The following is a 24,154-nucleotide window of genomic DNA, read 5'->3' on the forward strand; positions in this document are numbered from 1 at the left end:
GCCTCTGAATGCATTTCAAGTATTTGTACAGTCTGCAAAAACGGATTGCCAGCTGAAGGATATTACTGCTGTTTGAGGAAGGAGGATGAATTCCCTTACCTTGGGAAGAGGACTTGGGAAGGTAGGAGATCTGCTTGCTGTGTTGCATGGACATGCTTTTTGATGTGTTTGCTTGTTTGAAGCTGCTGACGTCATGAGTATCCAGGTGGAGAAATCCTATTCCATTGTGTGTCCTTGTAGGAGTAGAGAAGGCTTTTGTTTGTTTGTGTGGATTGTCAGCTTCCCAATCCCATGCAGGACTCCAAAACCAAGGTCAGCTACACATGACTTTCATGGTGAGTACAATCCAGCTTGTAACTTAGCCATCCATAAACTTCCACGTTTCCCAGAAGGTTCCAGTTGTAGCCAGAGAGTTCATGGTGCAGAATCTGTAAGTATTTTTGTTCCTTCTGTGCATATATGTGATTAATGCTTCCCAGAGCCGAGACAAGGTGTGGAGCAGGTAAAAGAAGAGGCTGCCATCTTGAGCGCCTCATGCCTCCTGCCTCCTGCTTGTCATATTATGGGGTGCCTCATGCCTCCTGCTTGTCATATTATGGGGTGCCTCATGCCTCCTGCTTGTCATATTATGGGGTGCCTCATGCCTCCTGCTTGTTATATTATGGGGTGCCTCATGCCTCCTTCTCCTGCTTGTCATATTATGGGGTGCCTCATGCCTCCTGCTTGTCATATTATGGGGTGCCTCATGCCTCCTTCTCCTGCTTGTCATATTATGGGGTGCCTCATGCCTCCTGCTTGTCATATTATGGGGTGCCTCATGCCTCCTGCTTGTCATATTATGGGGTGCCTCATGCCTTCTGCGTGTCATATTATGGGGTGCCTCATGCCTCCTGCTTGTCATATTATGGGGTGCCTCATGCCTCCTGCTTGTCATATTATGGGGTGCCTCATGCCTCCTGCTTGTCATATTATGGGGTGCCTCATGCCTCCTGCTTGTCATATTATGGGGTGCCTCATGCCTCCTGCTTGTCATATTATGGGGTGCCTCATGCCTCCTGCTTGTCATATTATGGGGTGCCTCATGCCTCCTGCTTGTCATATTATGGGGTGCCTCATGCCTCTTGCATGTCATATTATGGGGTGCCTCATGCCTCCTTCTCCTGCTTGTCATATTATGGGGTGCCTCATGCCTCCTTCTCCTGCTTGTCATATTATGGGGTGCCTCATGCCTCCTGCATGTCATATTATGGGGTGCCTCATGCCTCCTTCTCCTGCTTGTCATATTATGGGGTGCCTCATGCCTCCTTCTCCTGCTTGTCATATTATGGGGTGCCTCATGCCTCCTGCTTGTCATATTATGGGGTGCCTCATGCCTCCTGCTTGTCATATTATGGGGTGCCTCATGCCTCCTGCTTGTCATATTATGGGGTGCCTCATGCCTCCTGCTTGTCATATTATGGGGTGCCTCATGCCTCCTGCTTGTCATATTATGGGGTGCCTCATGCCTCCTGCTTGTCATATTATGGGGTGCCTCATGCCTCCTGCTTGTCATATTATGGGGTGCCTCATGCCTCCTTCTCCTGCTTGTCATATTATGGGGTGCCTCATGCCTCCTTCTCCTGCTTGTCATATTATGGGGTGCCTCATGCCTCCTGCTTGTCATATTATGGGGTGCCTCATGCCTCCTGCTTGTCATATTATGGGGTGCCTCATGCCTCCTGCTTGTCATATTATGGAGTGCCTCATGCCTCCTGCTTGTCATATTATGGGGTGCCTCATGCCTCCTGCTTGTCATATTATGGAGTGCCTCATGCCTCCTGCTTGTCATATTATGGGGTGCCTCATGCCTCCTGCTTGTCATATTATGGGGTGCCTCATGCCTCCTTCTCCTGCTTGTCATATTATGGGGTGCCTCATGCCTCCTGCTTGTCATATTATGGGGTGCCTCATGCCTCCTGCTTGTCATATTATGGGGTGCCTCATGCCTCCTGCTTGTCATATTATGGGGTGCCTCATGCCTCCTGCTTGTCATATTATGGAGTGCCTCATGCCTCCTGCTTGTCATATTATGGGGTGCCTCATGCCTCCTGCTTGTCATATTATGGGGTGCCTCATGCCTCCTGCTTGTCATATTATGGGGTGCCTCATGCCTCCTGCTTGTCATATTATGGGGTGCCTCATGCCTCCTTCTCCTGCTTGTCATATTATGGGGTGCCTCATGCCTCCTTCTCCTGCTTGTCATATTACGCACAGAACAAGGATTACATTGAGCAGCTGGTGTGAGATATCAGTAATTAATAACAGCGATGACTAAGTGACAATCTGACACCCCTCAGTCCACAATAAAGGACAGGAGGTGAATTTGGTGGCATTCAGGACAAAGAGGAGGCCGGGGACAAAGGGGCGGAACATGTGCGCGGCACAGCACTGTGTCTGGGCATCACTGCTTGGCACCGACGCCAGTCTGGGAACTTAGTGTTAATTGCTCAGGCTAAAATGTGATTAAGCGAGTAATGAGTGAGAGGTAGTCAGAGAGCCCTCACTGCGAGTGCATTAATATGCTTGTCACTCTGCACAGAAAATACAGCTCTACTCCTTCTACGTGAGACGCACAGCTCCCTGCATATAATCAGGTCAGGAGCGGGGGTACACCGCCATGCCACTGCCGTGCCAAGCCATCAGTCCTACAGAGATCCCTACATAAAACCAGGCCAGGCAGGGGATACACCGCCATACCACGGCTGTGCAAAGCCATCAGTCCTACAGAGATCCCTGCATAAAATCAGGCCAGGCAGGGGGTACACCGCCATGCCAAGCCATCAGTCCTACAGGGATCCCTGCATCAAATCAGGTCAGGAGCGGGGGTACACCGCCATGCCACTGCCGTGCCATGCCATCAGTCCTACAGAGATCCCTGCATAAAATCAGGCCAGGCAGGGGATACACCGCCATACCACGGCTGTGCAAAGCCATCAGTCCTACAAAGATCCCTACATAAAATCAGGCCAGACAGGGAGTACACCGCCAAGCCATCAGTCCTACAGAGATCCCTGCATAAAACCAGGCCAGGCAGGGGGTACACCGCCATGCCACTGCCATGCCAAGCCATCAGTCCTACAGAGATCCCTGCATAAAAGCAGGTCAGGCCGGGGGTACACCGCCATGCCACTGCCATGCCAAGCCATCAGTCCTACAGAGATCCCTGCATAAAAGCAGGTCAGGCAGGGGGTACACCGCCATGCCACTGCCGTGCCAAGCCATCAGTCCTACAGAGATCCCTGCATAAAATCAGGCCAGGCAGGGGGTACACCGCCATGCCACCGCCATCAGTCCTACAGAGATCCCAGCATAAAATCAGGTCATGCAGGGAGTACACCGCCATGCCACTGCCGTGCCATGCCATCAGTCCTACAGAGATCCCTGCATCATATCAGGCCAGGCAGGGGGTACACCGCCATGCCAGCACCGTGCCAAGCCATCAGTCCTACAGAGTTCCCTGCATAAAAGCAGTTCGGGCAGGGGATACACCGCCATGCCAGTACCGTGCCAAGCCATTAGTCCTACAGAGATCCCTGCATAAAAGCAGGTCGGGCAGGGGATACACCGCCATGCCAGTACCGTGCCAAGCCATCAGTCCTACAGAGATCCCTGCATAAAAGCAGGTCAGGCAGGGGGTTACACCGCCATGCCAAGCCATCAGTCCTACAGAGATCCCTGCATAAAATCAGATCAGGCAGTTTATTAGAGAGGCGGTGCGGAGGGATACACCACCATGCCAGCATCGTGCCAAGCCATCGGGCGCAGTCCTAGAGATCCCCACTGAAGAAGGAAGGATAAGGATGACCTGATTCCTGATTGGACGGACATGTGACAAGATGTTCCAATTCTACATAAATGCACTCGGCTTTGATGCTCACATCCCTGCCATTGAGTGCAGTGCCAACACCAGCGCTGCTCCTGGGCATGGAAAGCACTTCTCTGCTATGGTGATCCGAGGGACAGAGACAAAGGAGAGGAGAGTACAGGAAAGCATGCAGCCAGGGGCTGGAGGAGGCACAGAGGCACTTCTCTGCTATGGTGATCCGAGGGACAGAGACAAAGGAGAGGAGAGTACAGGAAAGCATGCAGCCAGGGGCTGGAGGAGGCACTGAAGCACTTCTCTGCTATGGTGATCCGAGGGACAGAGACAAAGGAGAGGAGAGTACAGGAAAGCATGCAGCCAGGGGCTGGAGGAGGCACAGAGGCACTTCTCTGCTATGGTGATCCGAGGGACAGAGACAAAGGAGAGGAGAGTACAGGAAAGCATGCAGCCAGGGGCTGGAGGAGGCACAGAGGCACTTCTCTGCTATGGTGATCCGAGGGACAGAGACAAAGGAGAGGAGAGTACAGGAAAGCATGCAGCCAGGGGCTGGAGGAGGCACAGAGGCACTTCTCTGCTATGGTGATCCGAGGGACAGAGACAAAGGAGAGGAGAGTACAGGAAAGCATGCAGCCAGGGGCTGGAGGAGGCACAGAGATAGCCTGAGATATACAGTATATATATATATATATATATATAAATCAGTGATGTATAGGCACAACTGCAACACAATAAATAGTTAACGGCATATATGGATGGATTCACTGATGTCTGTTAGGAAAGGGGATAATTCTGTCTACAAGGCTGTGCGCCCACATGCCAGTCCTGCACCCACATGCCAGTCCTGCTGCCTGATGCCCCTGACCTCAGCACCCACATGCCAGTCCTGCCACCTGATGCCCCTCACCTCAGCACCCACATGCCAGTCCTGCACCCACATGCCAGTCCTGCTGCCTGATGCCCCTGACCTCAGCACCCACATGCCAGTCCTGCCACCTGATGCCCCTCACCTCACCACCCACATGCCAGTCCTGCTACCTGATACCCCTCACCCCAGCACCCACATGCCAGTCCTGCCACCTGATGCCCCTCACCTCAGCACCCACATGCCAGTCCTGCCACCTGATGCCCAAACCTCAGCACCCACATGCCAGTCCTGCCGTCTGATTCCCCTCACCTCAGCACCCACATGCCAGTCCTGCCACCTGATGCCCCTCACCTCAGCACCCACATGCCAGTCCTGCCACCTGATGTCCAAACCTCAGCACCCACATGCCAGTCCTGCCACCTGATGCCCCTCACCTCAGCACCCACATGCCAGTCCTGCCACCTGATACCCCTCACCTCAGCACCACCATGCCAGTCCTGCCACCTGATGCCCCTCACCTTAGCACCCACATGCCAATCCTGCCACCTGATGCCCCTCACCTCAGCACCCACATGCCAGTCCTGCCGACTGATTCCCCTCACCTCAGCACCCACATGCCAATCCTGCCACCTGATGCCCCTCACCTTAGCACCCACATGCCAATCCTGCCACCTGATGCCCCTCACCTCAGCACCCACATGCCATTCCTGCCGACTGATTCCCTTCACCTCAGCACCCACATGCCAGTCCTGCCACCTGATTCCCCTCACCTCAGCACCCACATGCCAGTCCTGCCGACTGATTCCCCTCACCTCATCACCCACATGCCAGTCCTGCCACCTGATTCCCTTCACCTCAGCACCCACATGCCAGTCCTGCTGCCGGATGCCCCTCACCTCAGCACCCACATGCCAGTCCTGCTGCCTGATGCCCCTCACCTCAGCACCCACATGCCAGTCCTGCCACCTGATGCCCCTCACCTCAGCACCCACATGCCAGTCCTGCCACCTGATGCCCTTCACCTCAGCACCCACATGCCAGTCCTCCCGCCTGATTCCCCTCACCTCAGCACCTACATGCCAGTCCTGTCACCTGATGCCCCTCACCTCAGCACCCACATGCCAGTCCTGCCACCTGATGCCCCTCACCTCAGCACCCACATGCCAGTCCTGCCACCTGATGCCCTTCACCTCAGCACCCACATGCCAGTCCTCCCGCCTGATTCCCCTCACCTCAGCACCTACATGCCAGTCCTGTCACCTGATGCCCCTCACCTCAGCACCCACATGCCAGTCCTGCTGCCGGATGCCCCTCACCTAAGCACCCACATGCCAGTCCTGCCACCTGATGCCCCTCACCTCAGCACCCACATGCCAGTCCTGCCACCTGATGCCCTTCACCTCAGCACCCACATGCCAGTCCTCCCGCCTGTTTCCCCTCACCTCAGCACCTACATGCCAGTCCTGTCACCTGATGCCCCTCACCTCAGCACCCACATGCCAGTCCTGCCACCTGATACCCCTCACCTCAGCACCCCCATACCAGTCCTGCCACCTGATGCCCCTCACCTCAGCACCACCATGCCAGTCCTTCCACCTGATGCCCCTCACCTCAGCACCCACATGCCAGTCCTGCCACCTGATGCCCCTCACCCCAGCACCCACATGCCAGTCCTGCCACCTGATGCCCCTCACCTCAGCACCCACATGCCAGTCCTGCCACCTGATGCCCCTCACCTCAGCACCCACATGCCAGTCCTGCCACCTGATACCCCTCACCTCAGCACCCACATGCCAGTCCTGCCACCTGATACCCCTCACCTCAGCACCCACATGCCAGTCTTGCCACCTGATGCCCCTCACCTTAGCACCCACATGCCAATCCTGCCACCTGATGCCCCTCACCTCAGCACCTACATGCCAGTCCTGCCACCTGATACCCCTCTCCTCAGCACCCACATGCCAGTCCTGTCACCTGATGCCCCTCACCTCAGCACCCACATGCCAGTCCTGCCACCTGATACCCCTCACCTCAGCACCCACATGCCAGTCCTGCCACCTGATACCCCTCACCTCAGCACCCACATGCCAGTCCTGCCACCTGATGCCCCTCACCTTAGCACCCACATGCCAATCCTGCCACCTGATGCCCCTCACCTCAGCACCTACATGCCAGTCCTGCCACCTGATACCCCTCACCTCAGCACCCACATGCCAGTCCTGCCACCTGATGCCCCTCACCTCAGCACCCACATGCCAGTCCTGCCACCTGATGCCCCTCACCTCAGCACCCACATGCCAGTCCTGCCACCTGATGCCCCTCACCTAAGCACCCACATGCCAGTCCTGCCACCTGATACCCCTCACCTCAGCACCCACATGCCAGTCCTGCCACCTGATGCCCCTCACCTCAGCACCCACATGCCAGTCCTGCCACCTGATGCCCCTCACCTTAGCACCCACATGCCAATCCTGCCACCTGATGCCCCTCACCTCAGCACCTACATGCCAGTCCTGCCACCTGATACCCCTCTCCTCAGCACCCACATGCCAGTCCTGCCACCTGATACCCCTCTCCTCAGCACCCACATGCCAGTCCTGCCACCTGATGCCCCTCACCTCAGCACCCACATGCCAGTCCTGCCACCTGATGTCCCGCACCTCAGCACCCACATGCCAGTCCTGCCACCTGATGCCCCTCACCTCAGCACCACCATGCCAGTCCTGCCACCTGATGCCCCTCACCTCAGCCCCCACATGCCAGTCCTGCCACCTGATGCCCAAACCTCAGCATCCACATGCCAGCCCTGTCACCTGATGCCCCTCACCTCAGCCCCCACATGCCAGTCCTGCCACCTGATGCCCAAACCTCAGCATCCACATGCCAGCCCTGTCACCTGATGCCCCTCACCTCAGCACTCACATGCCAGTCCTGCAACCTGATTCCCCTCATCTCAGCACCCACATGCCAGTCCTGCCACCTGATTCCCCTCACCTCAGCACCCACATGCCAGTCCTGCCACCTGATGTCCCTCACCTCAGCACCCACATGCCAGTCCTGTCACCTGATGCCCCTCACCTCAGCACCACCATGCCAGTCCTTCCACCTGATACCCCTCACCTCAGCACCCACATGCCAGTCCTGCTGCCGGATGCCCCTCACCTCAGCACCCACATGCCAGTCCTGTCACCTGATGCCCTTCACCTCAGCACCCACATGCCAGTCCTGTCACCTGATGCCCTTCACCTCAGCACCCACATGCCAGTCCTGCCACCTGATTCCCCTCACCTCAGCACCTACATGCCAGTCCTGTCACCTGATACCCCTCACCTCAGCACCCACATGCCAGTCCTGTCACCTGATACCCCTCACCTCAGCACCCACATGCCAGTCCTGCCACCTGATACCCCTCACCTCAGCACCCACATGCCAGTCCTGCCACCTGATGCCCCTCACCTCAGCACCCACATGCCAGTCCTGCCACCTGATGCCCCTTACCTCAGCACCCACATGCCAGTCCTGCCACCTGATGCCCTTCACCTCAGCACCCACATGCCAGTCCTCCCGCCTGATTCCCCTCACCTCAGCACCCACATGCCAGTCCTGTCACCTGATGCCCCTCACCTCAGCACCCACATGCCAGTCCTGCCACCTGATGCCCCTCACCTCAGCACCCACATGCCAGTCCTGTCACCTGATGCCCTTCACCTCAGCACCTACATGCCAGTCCTGCCACCTGATACCCCTCACCTCAGCACCCACATGCCAGTCCTCCCGCCTGATTCCCCTCACCTCAGCACCTACATGCCAGTCCTGTCACCTGATACCCCTCACCTCAGCACCTACATGCCAGTCCTGTCACCTGATACCCCTCACCTCAGCACCCACATGCCAGTCCTGCCACCTGATGCCCCTCACCCCAGCACCCACATGCCAGTCCACCCACCTGATGCCCCTCACCTCAGCACCCACATGCCAGTCCTGCCACCAGATACCCCTCACCTCAGCACCCACATGCCAGTCCTGCCACCTGATACCCCTCAGCACCCACATGCCAGTCCTGCCACCTGATGCCCCTCACCTCAGCACCCACATGCCAGTCCTGCCACCAGATACCCCTCACCTCAGCACCCACATGCCAGTCCTGCCACCTGATGTCCCGCACCTCAGCACCCACATGCCAGTCCTGCCACCTGATGCCCAAACCTCAGCACCCACATGCCAGTCCTGCCACCTTATTCCCCTCACCTCAGCACCCACATGCCAGTCCTGCCACCTGATGCCCAAACCTCAGCACCCACATGCCAGTCCTGCCACCTGATGCCCCTCACCTCAGCACCCACATGCCAGTCCTGCCACCTGATGCCCCTCACCCCAGCACCCACATGCCAGTCCACCCACCTGATGCCCCTCACCTCAGCACCCACATGCCAGTCCTGCCACCAGATACCCCTCACCTCAGCACCCACATGCCAGTCCTGCCACCTGATACCCCTCAGCACCCACATGCCAGTCCTGCCACCTGATGCCCCTCACCTCAGCACCCACATGCCAGTCCTGCCACCAGATACCCCTCACCTCAGCACCCACATGCCAGTCCTGCCACCTGATACCCCTCACCTCAGCACCCACATGCCAGTCCTGCCACCTGATGCCCCTCACCTCAGCACCCACATGCCAGTCCTGCCACCTGATGCCCCTCACCTCAGCACCCACATGCCAGTCCAGACAAAAGAATTTGGTCTCCACATGGATACAAACTTCCAGGAAGCAGCGCCCTCCAGCAGACTTGCACCCGCACAGAGTGAAAAGTTTAGTGTTGTGCCAGCAAGCTATGTGCCTCACCTAGTGCCCTGGTGCACACAATTTATGCCAGGGCGGAGGTGACTGAGGTGCCCAAAGCGAAGAAACCCATAGCAACCAGTCAGAGCAATGAGGGGTTATGATTTCTGTGCACTGTTATATATACAATATAGATATATAATTTGAGTATTGGTTGGATGTATTGGTATGATGCCTGCCCCCCTCTGTTCCCCCCTCTGCACCCCCCCAGCACCCCCCTCTGCATCCCCTCTCTGCCCCCCTTTGTGTCCTCCCCGCGCCCCCCTTGGCACTGGCCCCTGTAGACGTCCTCCGCTCAGGCAGGAATTATACAGGCAGGAAGCTGAGGATGTAGCGGATTGTTGCCCCCTCCCTGGAGGCTGGCGCCGGTCCTTACCTGGGCAAGGTGCGGTGAGGCGGCTGGGCAGCAGAGGATGGATGGCTGGGTGGTCAGGCTGTCTTCTCTTCTGTGTGTTCAGCCTTTCTGCTCACATCCTTTTATCTGCTACTCTCCTTTGTTTGGATACAGGCTGCTACCACTGCTGGCTGCGGAGGGGACGCTGCTCCCCCTCTCTGCCCTCTGCTGGCTCTGCCAGTGCAGGAGGGGTGCAGGGCAGCTGTCCCCCCCATCTCTCATGCACCTGCCATAGGATGCTGCCCCCAGGAGCCCAGACTGAGCTGTGATTGGCAGCCCTGCCTCCTCCCTGCACTGACAGCTCTTGGTACAAACCTTGCTGCTATATATTCTGCTGCTGCCTCAGTCACAGCTGACAGTCCAGCCTGTGCAGTGGCAAGGCATGCCTGGGGAGGGCTGCCTGGGGGGCATGCCTGGGTGGGGGGCTGCCTGATGAGGGGGGGGGGCATGCCTGGGGAGGGGGGGCTGCCTGGGGAGGGGCTGCCTGGGGAGGGCTGCCTTGGGAGAGGGGGCTGCCTGGGGAGCAGAGGGCTGCCTGGGGGGCTGCCTGGGGGGGAAGGCTGCCTGGGGGGGAAGGCTGCCTGGGAAAGGGGGGCTGCCTGGCTGGGGGGGGCTGTCTGGGGTGTATGCCTGGGTAGTGCAGGGGGCTGCCTGATGAGGGGGGCTGCCTAGAGAGAGTTGTCCACACACAACAATGATAACACACAACTTTCAAACACACAATATATATTAGCAATACACAATAACACTAATAATAATAACAATACTACACAACACTGATAGCACACAACTTACTGATGCACAGCCAGAATATATCGGTGATACAACTAATACACAATACTAATAATAATATAGAACAACACCCACAATGCACAACAGCAATAATACACAACTCCAGCACAATACACATGAGAACATATCAGCAATGCACAACAACACTAGTAACACTGAACAATAATACTAAGAAAAACAAAACAACACCATTAGCACACAACTTCAGCATGTGACCAACACACACCAAGAATATATCAGCAATACACAACAACATCTACAATAATACTGAACTTCAGCACGTCATCAACACACAACAGGAATAAATCAATAAAAGATAACATAAACAATACACAACACTAATAATACACAACATGAACAGAAAAAATACATAACACTTATAGTACACAACATAAACAGAAACAATACACAACACTAATAATACACAACACATAAACAGAAACAATACACAACACTTATAATACACAACATAAACAGAAACAATACACAACACTTATAATACACAACATAAACAGAAACAATACACAACACTAATAATACACAACACATAAACAGAAACAATACACAACACTTATAATACACAACATAAACAGAAACAATACACAACACTAATAATACACAACACATAAACAGAAACAATACACAACACTAATAATACACAACATAAACATAAACAATACACAACACTAATAATACACAACACATAAACAGAAACAATACACAACACTAATAATACACAACATAAACAGAAACAATACACAACACTAATAATACACAACATAAACAGAAACAATACACAACACCTATAATACACAACATGAACAGAAACAATACACAACACTTATAATACACAACATAGACAGAAACAATACACAACACTTATATAATACACAAAATAAACAGAAACAATACACAACACCTATAATACACAACATGAACAGAAACAATACACAACACTAATAATACACAACATAGACAGAAACAATACACAACACAAATAATACACAACATAAACAGAAACAATACACAACACCTATAATACACAACATGAACAGAAACAATACACAACACTAATAATACACAACATAAACAGAAACAATACACAACACTAATAATACACAACATAAACAGAAACAATACACAACACTAATAATACACAACACATAAACAGAAACAATACAAAACACTTATAGTACACAACATGAACAGAAACAATACACAACACTAATAATACACAACACATAAACAGAAACAATACACAACACTAATCATACACAACATAAACAGAAACAATACACAACACTAATAATACACAACATGAACAGAAACAATACATAACACTAATAATACACAACATGAACAGAAACAATACACAACACTAATAATACACAACATAAACAGAAACAATACACAACACTTATAATACACAACATGAACAGAAACAATACACAACACTAATAATACACAACATAAACAGAAACAATACACAACACTAATAATACACAACATAAACAGAAACAATACACAACACTAATAATACACAACATAAACAGAAACAATACACAACACTAATAATACACAACATAAACAGAAACAATACATAACACTTATAATACACAACATAAACAGAAACAATACACAACACTTATAATACACAACATGAACAGAAACAATACACAACACTAATAATACACAACATAAACAGAAACAATACACAACACTAATAATACACAACATGAACAGAAACAATACATAACACTAATAATACACAACATGAACAGAAACAATACACAACACTTATAATACACAACATAAACAGAAAAAATACATAACACTTATAGTACACAACATAAACAGAAACAATACATAACACTTATAGTACACAACATAAACAGAAACAATACACAACACTAATAATACACAACATAAACAGAAACAATACACAACACTAATAATACACAACATGAACAGAAACAATACACAACACTTATAATACACAACATGAACAGAAACAATACATAACACTAATAATACACAACATAAACAGAAACAATACACAACACTAATAATACACAACATGAACAGAAACAATACATAACACTAATAATACACAACATGAACAGAAAAAATACATAACACTAATAATACACAACATAAACAGAAACAATACACAACACTAATAATACACAACATGAACAGAAACAATACATAACACTAATAATACACAACATGAACAGAAAAAATACATAACACTAATAATACACAACATAAACAGAAACAATACACAACACTAATAATACACAACATGAACAGAAACAATACATAACACTAATAATACACAACATGAACAGAAAAAATACATAACACTAATAATACACAACATGAACAGAAACAATACATAACACTAATAATACACAACATAAACAGAAACAATACACAACACTAATAATACACAACATGAACAGAAACAATACACAACACTAATAATACACAACATAAACAGAAACAATACACAACACTAATAATACACAACATAAACAGAAACAATACACAACACTAATAATACACAGCATGAACAGAAACAATACACAACACTAATAATACACAACATAAACAGAAACAATACACAACACTAATAATACACAACATAAACAGAAACAATACACAACACATAAACAGAAACAATACACAACACTAATAATACACAACATAAACAGAAACAATACACAACACTAATAATACACAGCATGAACAGAAACAATACACAACACTAATAATACACAACATAAACAGAAACAATACACAGCACTTATAATACACAACATAAACAGAAACAATACACAACACTTATAATACACAACATAAACAGGAACAATACACAACACTAATAATACACAGCATGAACAGAAACAATACACAACACTAATAATACACAACATAAACATAAACAATACACAACACTAATAATACACAACACATAAACAGAAACAATACAAAACACTTATAATACACAACATAAACAGAAACAATACACAACACTTATAATACACAACATAAACAGGAACAATACACAACACTAATAATACACAGCATGAACAGAAACAATACACAACACTAATAATACACAACAGAAACATAAACAATACACAACACTAATAATACACAACATAAACAATACACAACACTAATAATACACAACATGAACAGAAACAATACACAACACTAATAATACACAACATGAACAGAAACAATACACAACACTAATAATACACAACATGAACAGAAACAATACATAACACTTATAATACACAACATAAACAGAAACAATACACAACACTTATAATACACAACATAAACAGAAACAATACACAACACTAATAATACACAACATAAACAGAAACAATACACAACACTAATAATACACAACATAAACAGAAACAATACACAACACTAATAATACACAACATGAACAGAAACAATACACAACACTTATAATACACAACATAAACAGAAACAATACACAACACTTATAATACACAACATAAACAGGAACAATACACAACACTAATAATACACAACATAAACAGAAACAATACACAACACTAATAATACACAACATGAACAGAAACAATACACAACACTAATAATACACAACATAAACAGAAACAATACATAACACTTATAATACACAACATAAACAGAAACAATACACAACACTAATAATACACAACATAAACAGAAACAATACACAACACTAATAATACACAACATAAACAGAAACAATACATAACACTTATAATACACAACATAAACAGAAACAATACACAACACTAATAATACACAACATAAACAGAAACAATACACAACACATAAACAGAAACAATACACAACAATAATAATACACAACATAAACAGAAACAATACATAACACTTATAATACACAACATAAACAGAAACAATACACAACACTAATAATACACAACATAAACAGAAACAATACATAACACTAATAATACACAACATGAACAGAAACAATACACAACACTAATAATACACAACATAAACAGAAACAATACACAACACTTATAATACACAACATGAACAGAAACAATACACAACACTAATAATACACAACATAAACAGAAACAATACACAACACTTATAATACACAACATAAACAGAAACAATACACAACACATAAACAGAAACAATACACAACAATAATAATACACAACATAAACAGAAACAATACACAACACTAATAATCTATATATATAAAATCGGATGTGTGTGTGTGTGTATGTATGTGCCGCGATCACTCGAAAACGGCTTGACCGATTTGAACGAAACTTGGTAAACAGATCCCTTACTACCTGGGATGATATGTTCAGGGGGTCTTGCGGCCCCCCTGCACATCTGGGCGGAGCTACAAACAGCAAATCAGATTCCACCCATTCAAGTCAATGGAAAAAATGTAAAAGGCTGCCATTCTCACAGTGATCAAGCCAGAATCCCCACACATGGCACAGTTGGTCACTTGGTGACCGAGGTTACAAATCCAGGAAAAGTGGGCGGAGCATAAAACAGCCAATCAAATTTCAGCCGTTCGTTTTAAATGGGAAAATGTAAACTGCAGCCATTCTTAGATTGTTAATCGCTGGGGTCTCAAACTTGCCACACTTGGTCACTGGGTGACTGGGATTAATATTCAGGTAAGTGGGTGGTGCCTACAACAGCCAATCAAAATTCACCTATTGATTTTCAAGGGGAATATTTAAACTGCTGCTATTCTTACACTTTTAATGGCAGAGGCTTCAAACTTGCTACAGTCGGTCATTGGGTGACTGGGGTCCAAATTCACTAAAGGGGCGGGGCCACAAACAGCCAATCAGATTTCTTTGGTGGATAAACTGTAGTGTTGGGCGAACAGTGTTCGCCACTGTTCGGGTTCTGCAGAACATCACCCTGTTCGGGTGATGTTCGAGTTCGGCCGAACACCTGATGGTGTTCGGCCAAACCGTTCGGCCACATGGCCGAACTAAGAGCGCATGGCCGAACGTTCCCCGAACGTTCGGCTAACGCTGTGATTGGCCGAACGGGTCACGTGGTTCGGACCCAAACGCGCTCTGATTGGCCGAACTGTCACGTGGTTCGGGTAAATAAATACCCGAACCACGTCATATTTCTGCCATTTGTCTGTGGGTTTAGCTTTGGGTAGGCAGGCAGGGTAGTTCGCGCTCCAGCCACGCTAGCCAGGGTCCCCCCAGTCATTGTGTCGCTGCTGGGAATAGTAGTACACCGCTCGCTCAGCATTCTGTTTACTGCCACTCTGTGTACCTCGCTCAGCCACACTATATAGCATTCTGTTTACTGTTCTGTGTCTGCTGGGAATAGTAGTACACCGCTCGCTCAGCCACACTATATAGCATTCTGTTTACTGCCACTCTGTGTACCTCGCTCAGCCACACTATATAGCATTCTGTTTACTGTTCTGTGTCTGCTGGGAATAGTAGTACACCGCTCGCTCAGCCACACTATATAGCATTCTGTTTACTGCCACTCTATGTACCTCGCTCAGCCACACTATATAGCATTCTGTTTACTGTTCTGTGTCAGCTGGGAATAGTAGTACACCGCTCGCTCAGCCACACTATATAGCATTCTGTTTACTGCCACTCTGTGTACCTCGCTCAGCCACACTATATAGCATTCTGTTTACTGTTCTGTGTCTGCTTGGAATAGTAGTACACCGCTCGCTCAGCCACACTATATAGCATTCTGTTTACTGCCACTCTGTGTACCTCGCTCAGCCACACTATATAGCATTCTGTTTACTGTTCTGTGTCTGCTGGGAATAGTAGTACACCGCTCGCTCAGCCACACTATATAGCATTCTGTTTACTGCCACTCTGTGTACCTCGCTCAGCCACACTATATAGCATTCTGTTTACTGTTCTGTGTCTGCTGGGAATAGTAGTACACCGCTCGCTCAGCCACACTATATAGCATTCTGTTTACTGCCACTCTGTGTACCTCGCTCAGCCACACTATATAGCATTCTGTTTACTGTTCTGTGTCTGCTGGGAATAGTAGTACACCGCTCGCTCAGCCACACTATATAGCATTCTGTTTACTGCCACTCTGTGTACCTCGCTCAGCCACACTATATAGCATTCTGTTTACTGTTCTGTGTCTGCTGGGAATAGTAGTACACCGCTCGCTCAGCCACACTATATAGCATTCTGTTTACTGCCACTCTGTGTACCTCGCTCAGCCACACTATATAGCATTCTGTTTACTGTTCTGTGTCTGCTGGGAATAGTAGTACACCGCTCGCTCAGCCACACTATATAGCATTCTGTTTACTGCCACTCTGTGTACCTCGCTCAGCCACAATATATAGCATTCTGTTTACTGCCACTCTGTGTCTGCTGGGAATAGTAGTACACCGCTCACCCGCCACTGTATAGCATTGTGCTCTGTGTCGCTGCTGGGAATAGTGGTACACCGCTCACCCACCACTGTATAGCATTGTGCTCTGTGTCGCTGCTGGGAATAGTGGTACACCGCTCACCCGCCACTGTATAGCATTGTGCTCTGTGTCGCTGCTGGGAATAGTGGTACACCGCTCAGCCACACTATATAGCATTCTGTTTACTGTTCTGTGTCTGCTGGGAATAGTAGTACACCGCTCGCTCAGCCACACTATATAGCATTCTGTTTACTGCCACTCTGTGTACCTCGCTCAGCCACACTATATAGCATTCTGTTTACTGCCACTCTGTGTCTGCTGGGAATAGTAGTACACCGCTCACCCGCCACTGTATAGCATTGTGCTCTGTGTCGCTGCTGGGAATAGTGGTACACCGCTCACCCGCCACTGTATAGCATTGTGCTCTGTGTCGCTGCTGGGAATAGTGGTACACCGCTCACCCGCCACTGTATAGCATTTCTGTACTGCCACTGTACTGCTGCCAGTCAGCGTGTACTTTAAGGATAAGTGAAATGAGGAAGAAATCCGGTGAAAGAGGGAGGGGCAAGGGAAGAGGTGTTTCCCCTGACGGTTCACGTACAGGCCACAGGGGAGCACCCAAGAAAACCCACTCAATACCGCCCATGTTGTCCAGGACAACAACCCTCACAAATCCAAAAGAACAGGACCAGATAATTACTTGGATGACCTCTCAAGCGTCCAGCAGTGGGTTAAGCAGCACCAGCACATCACGCACGAGGTCCGAGTCCTCAGCCAGTTACAAGGAGCCAGTGGGCACAAAGCTGACACAACCGGCAGCGACACCACGCACACAACTGCCAGATAACCAGTCCGATGAATTACCTCAGGACACAATGGGGTATTTGCAGGAGCTATTCCCAGCCCAACAAACTTCCACCTTTCAAAGGTCAATGGAGGAACAGCCAGAAATGTTGTGCCCGGATTCACAACCATTAACTGTGGGAAATGCACCGCGCACTGAAATACAAGGCGAGTCCGAGGTGGACTCGGAAACCCAAATCCCAGAGCAAGTTGGGCAGGAGGGGTTGCAATTGCAGGAGGTCGGCCGACAAGATCTGGAAGACGACGTTGGAGTGAGCTGCGCAGAGGTTGTTCTGGGGAGCTCTACTCCACGGCGGCGGCCCCCCACAATGACATATGACGAGTTTCAGGAGATGGAAGAGGAGGGTATGGACAATGTGGACAGAGACCCAGATTTTGTTTGTGAACGAGAACGAGAACATCGCCGTCGTAGCAGCAGCACAGATGAGTCTGTTGAAGAACCCACTGCTGCACGAGTTCGCCTTGTGCCACAAGGTAGGCGGCGCGCAATTTCAGGCACCACAAGCGTGGAAGTTCAAGTGAGAGGCAAAAGAGGAGCAAACAGAAATCGCCAGCAAGGCAGGTGCTCCAAAGTCTGGACTTTCTTTGAAGACTGCACTGAGGATGTTACCATGACGATTTGCAAGGTGTGCAAGACCCGCCTGAGCAGGGGGAAAAGTATTAACAACCTCTCCACCACCAGCATGAGCCGCCACATGCTATCCAAACATCCCACTCTGTGGGCAAACGCGGCAGGACAGGGTACAAGCAACACTGCCTCCCTTGGGTTCACCAGACTCACCACCAGACCCGCCTCAGCAGCAGCAGTAGCCCAGCCATTGCGTGGTTCACAACATTCACAAACATCAGACGACGCTGACACTGTCACTTTCCGGAGTAGTGCTCTTGAGGTCTCCCAGTGTTCATCAAACACAACAACCAACAGCCCTTCCGTGTGCAGCGCTACGGTTCAGTTGTCTGTGTCGGAGATGTTTGAGCGCAAGAGGAAATTGCCAGCAAATGACCCCCGGGCCGTGGCAGTAACAGCCAGCATAGCCAAGCTTCTGGCCTGCGAAATGCTGCCATATCGAGTGGTGGAGACAAACAGCTTCAAGGGCATAATGTCAGTGGCCATCCCACGTTACGTGGTTCCCAGCCGCTACCACTTTGCGCGCTCTGCAGTGCCTGAGTTGCATGAGCACGTGGTCAGCAAAATAACCCGAAGCTTGAAGAATGCCGTTGCCTGCAAGGTTCACCTCACCACTGACACTTGGACGAGTGCGTTCGGACAGGGTCGATACATCTCCCTTACTGCGCACTGGGTGAACCTTGTGGAGTCTGGCAGCGATTCCTCACCTGCTACGGCGCGGGTGTTGCCCACGCCGCAAACAGCTGCACCGCCGTCCCTCCCACTGGATAACAACAGCAGCACCTACCTCTCTGACTCCTTCTCCTCCAACGCATCTCAAAGCTGTACCTCATCCGGAAACGCTAACCCAACAGCAGTAGGATCGTGGAAGCAGTGCAGCACAGCTGTTGGCATGCGTCAGCAAGCGTTGCTGAAGCTGATCTGCCTTGGGGATAAGCAGCACACAGGGGAGGAAATTTGGAGGGGAATAAAGGAACAGACGGATTTGTGGCTGGCACCGCTGGACCTGAAACCGGGCATGATTGTGTGTGATAATGGGAGTAATCTCATTCGCGCTTTAAGGTTGGCTAAGCTGACACACATCCCTTGCCTGGCGCACGTGATGAACCTAGTAGTTCAGCGGTTCCTGAGGACATACCCAGGCGTGGCCGATCTTCTGTTGAAGGTGCGACGAGAGGCCAAACATTGCAGAAATTCCAGTACTGCTTCGGGGGCACTCGCCAAGATGCAGGAGCGCTTCAATCTCCCCCACCATCGCTTGCTGTGTGATGTCCCTACGCGCTGGAATTCTACGCTGCACATGCTAGCCCGCTTTTGCGAGCAGAAGAGTGCAGTGATCCAGTACATGACGGCGCAGTACCGAGGCGCATCCGGACAGCTGCCAAGCTTCTGTGGATCCGATTGGGCCAACATGTTGGACCTCTGCCAAGTCCTCCAAAATTTTGAGCAATCCACGTTGCTTGTGAGCAGTGACAACTCTTCAGTCAGCATTACCATACCACTGCTGTGTTTACTGAAGAGGTCGATGTTGAAAATCAAGGAAACAGCTGTCATGATGCAACTGGGGGAATCTGAGGGAGAAAACGATCAGCGTGATGGTACCAACATCAGGCCATCCGCCTCAGGAAACGCTGGCCCCAGCAGCTATGACGAAGAAGAGGAGGAGGAACAGCTGGAGTTGGAGCAGGAATTTCCTGCCACCACTGACGAGGGCCAGAGCGGTGCACGTTGGACTTCCACAATTCAGCGCGAATGGTCAGCAGAAGCAGACCAGGAAGAAGGTGACGACTATGATGCATCACAACAACTATCACAACGCTCACAAGAGGATGATGAGGATTCTGGTAGGACTCTTGCACACATGGCTCAATTCATGCTAGACTGCATTGAACGCGACCCACGCATTGTGCGCATTCTGGACAACACCAATTACTGGGTTTATACCCTTCTGGATCCACGGTACAAACACAATGTTCCAAAACTGCTTGAAGAAAGAGTCAGACAGGTCAAAATGGAAAACTACCAGCAGGCCCTTGTGGAGACTTTAGAGAGGAGATTGACATCCTCCCCCTCCTCTAGCCAGTTGTACGCAGACAGACTGACTTCCGCAAACCCAGGACGACCAGGAGGGCAGCAAACAACACAAGCCGCAGCTAGTGCCCAAAAGGGAATGGTATCGGCAGTGTCCTTGGAGTGGGAAAATTTTATGACACCCATGCAGCAGCACACAGAACAGCAAGCGTGCAGATCCACCTCCAACACCGATCGCCTGGAGAAGATGGTCAAGGACTACATGTCAGATGGCGTAGCTGTGTTGAACAATCCATCTGCACCCTTCAACTGTTGGGTATCGAAGCTAGACACCTGGCACGAACTGGCAATGTACGCAATAGAGGTGCTGGCTTGCCCGGCAGCCAGCGTTATGTCGGAACGCTGTTTCAGTGCTGCCGGAGGCATCGTCACAGATCGGCGTATCCGCCTCTCCACAGAAAATGCAGACCGTCTGACTCAAATTAAAATGAATCAATCCTGGATTGGAAACGACTACGCAACACTCCAGGACCCCAACCAAGTAACATGACCAATGACCATCTGTGATGGGTTAGCGTTTCCGGTCCCTGTTTATTGAACCTCTCATCTGTATTACATTTATGACTGCATGGCGGCAAAAAGCATTGCTATATCCGCACGCTATTTGTCCTCACGCAAGGCCTGGGATGCTGTGTCTCAAAAAGCGTGGCCTTCTCCTCCTGCGCCTCCTCCTGTTCCCTCACGTGTGCTGCTGCTGCTGCTGCTGGGTTAGCGTTTACGGTCCCTGTTTATTGAACCTCTCATCTTTATTACATTTATGACTGCATGGCGGCAAAAAGCATTGCTATATCCGCACGCTATTTGTCCTCATGCAAGGCCTGGGATGTTGTGTCTCAAAAAGCGTGGCCTTCTCCTCCTTCGGCTCCTCCTGTTCCCTCACGTGTGCTGCTGCTGCTGCTGGGTTAACGTTTCCGGTCCCTGATTATTGAACCTCTCATCTTTATTACATTTATGACTGCATGGCGGCAAAAAGCATTGCTATATCCGCACGCTTCTTGTCCTCATGAAAGGCCTGGGATGTTGTGTCTCAAAAAGCGTGGCCTTCTCCTCCTGCGGCTCCTCCTGTTCCCTCACGTGTGCTGCTGCTGCTGCTGCTGGGTTAGCGTTTCCGGTCCCTTTTCCTGGAACCTCTTCTCTGTATTACATTTATGACTGCATGGCGACAAAAAGCATGTTACCTGTGCAAAGAAACATGACATTTTCCACATTTAAAAGACAGTTTTTCCTTTGAAACTTTACAATCAATTTTCTCAAAAACTATAAGCTCTTTTTCAAATATTTTTTTTCCTCTTGTACCCACTCCCAAGGTGCACATACCCTGCAAATTTGGGGTATGTAGCATGTAAGGAAGCTTTACAAAGCACGAAAGTTCGGGTCCCCATTGACTTCCATTATGTTCGGAGTTCGGCGCGAACACCCGAACATCGCGGCGATGTTCGGCGAACGTTCGCGAACCCGAACATCTAGGTGTTCGCCCAACACTAATAAACTGCTTCCATTCACACATTTTTTGATGCCAGGAACCCAAAAGCTCACAAACTTGGTCTTTGAGTGACTGTGTGTCAAGGTTACAAAAAGTGGGCGGAGCCAAAATAACTTTTACTGGGAAAATATAAACTGCAGCCATTCTTACACCGTTAATGGCAGGGTTCTCAAACTTTGCACAGTTGATAATTGGGTGACAGATTAAGATTTTGGAAGGTGGGTGGAGCCTACAACAGCCAATAAAAATTCACCTTTTGATTTTCAAAGGGAATATTTCATCTGCTACCATTCTCTTATACTGTTAAAAGCAGATGCCTCAAACCTGGTACAGTTGGTCACTGGGTGACTGGGGTCCAAATTCAGGAAGGGGGCGGAGCCACAAACAGCCAGATTTGTTTATTTTTCAATGGGAATATACAAAGTATTGATACCAAGGACCCCAAAGCTGATAAACTTGATAATTGAGTGACTGTATGTCAAGGTTAGAAAAAGTGGGCGGTGCCAACAACTTCATTTTTTACATTGCAGGGTTCCCATACTTTACACAATTGGCCACTGGGTGACTGGGATGAATATTCAGAAATGTGGGTGCAGCCTACAACAGCCAATCAAAATGTACCTATTGATTTTCAAGGGGAATATTCACATTGCTACTATTCTTACACTGTTAGTGGCAGAGGCCTCAAACTTGATACAGTCAGTCATTGGGTGACTGGGGTCCAAATTCACTAAAGGGGTGGCGCCACAAACAGCCAATCAGATTTGTTAGATTGATTTCAGCCATTCTGTTATTGGCAAGGTTCTCAAACGTGACACAGTTGGCCACTGGGTGACTGAGACTAATGTTCAGAAAAGTGGGTGGAGCCTACAGCAGCCAATCAAAATTCACCTTTTGATTTTCAAGGGGAATATTTACTTTGCTGCCATTCATGCACTCTTAAGGGCAGAGGCCTAACATCTGCTACAGTTAGTCACTGGGAGACTGGGGTTGGCCCGATCTGAAGGGATCGGGCCAAAAACAGCCAATCAGATTTGTTCAATTTCAATGGTAAAATGCGACTTATTGATGCCAAAGACCCCAAAGCTCATAAACTTGGTTGTTAAGTGACTGTATGTCAAGATTAGAAATAGTGGGCGGAGCCAAAAACAACTAACTTTTTACATGGGGAAATGTAAACTGCAGCTTTTCTTACACTGTTAATGGTAGGGTTCTCAAACTTCACACAGATGGTCACTGGGTGACTAGGATTAATATTCGGAAAAGTAGGTGGAGCCTACAAGAGCCAATCAAAATTCACCTATTGATTTTCAAGGGGAATATTGAAACTGCAGCCATTCTCACACGGTTAATAGCAGAGGCCTCAAACCTGCTACAGTCGGTCGTTAAGTGTTTGGGGTTCAAATTCAGTAAAGGGGTGGAGCCAAAAACAGCCAGATTTCTTTGCTGGATAAAATGCTTCCATTAGCACAAGTTTGATGCCAGGAACCCAAAAGCTCACAAACTTGGTCATTGAGTAGTGACTGTGTGTCAAGGTCACACAAAGTGGGTGGAGTTAAAAACAGATTTTTCTGGGAAATTGTAAACTGCAGCCCGTCTTCACTGTTAATTCTCAAACTTAGCATAGCTGGTTACTGGGTGACTGGGATTAATATTCAGAAAAGTGGGTGGAGCCTAAAATGCCAATCAAAAATCACATGTCACTTTTCAAAGACAATATTAAAATTGCTGCCATTCTTGCACTGTTAATGGCACAAGCCTCAAACCTGGTACAGTTGGTCATTGGGTCACTGAGGTTCAAATTCAGAAAAGGGGACAGAGCCACAAACAGTGAATCAGATTTGTTGCATTTCATGGGAAA

The 24,154-nt window shown here is 48.9% G+C and overlaps 1 protein-coding gene across 2 annotated transcripts in view; it reads right to left on the reverse strand.

Moving 5' to 3' along the window:
- Positions 1-23,562, reverse strand: part of DISP3 (dispatched RND transporter family member 3) — a 308,406-nt gene extending 284,844 nt beyond the window's left edge. Inside the window, exon 1 of one of the 2 annotated variants that reach the window (XM_068242367.1) lies at positions 23,489-23,562. The gene's annotated coding sequence lies outside the window, so the exon portion shown is untranslated. Of the gene's footprint in view, positions 1-9,945; positions 10,029-23,488 lie in introns of those variants that run through there. The other variant, XM_068242366.1, reaches the window with a different exon arrangement.
- Positions 23,563-24,154: the final 592 nt, after the last annotated feature.

This window comes from Hyperolius riggenbachi, chromosome 6, assembly GCF_040937935.1.
Source record: "Hyperolius riggenbachi isolate aHypRig1 chromosome 6, aHypRig1.pri, whole genome shotgun sequence".
NCBI classification, from domain to species: domain Eukaryota; kingdom Metazoa; phylum Chordata; class Amphibia; order Anura; family Hyperoliidae; genus Hyperolius; species Hyperolius riggenbachi.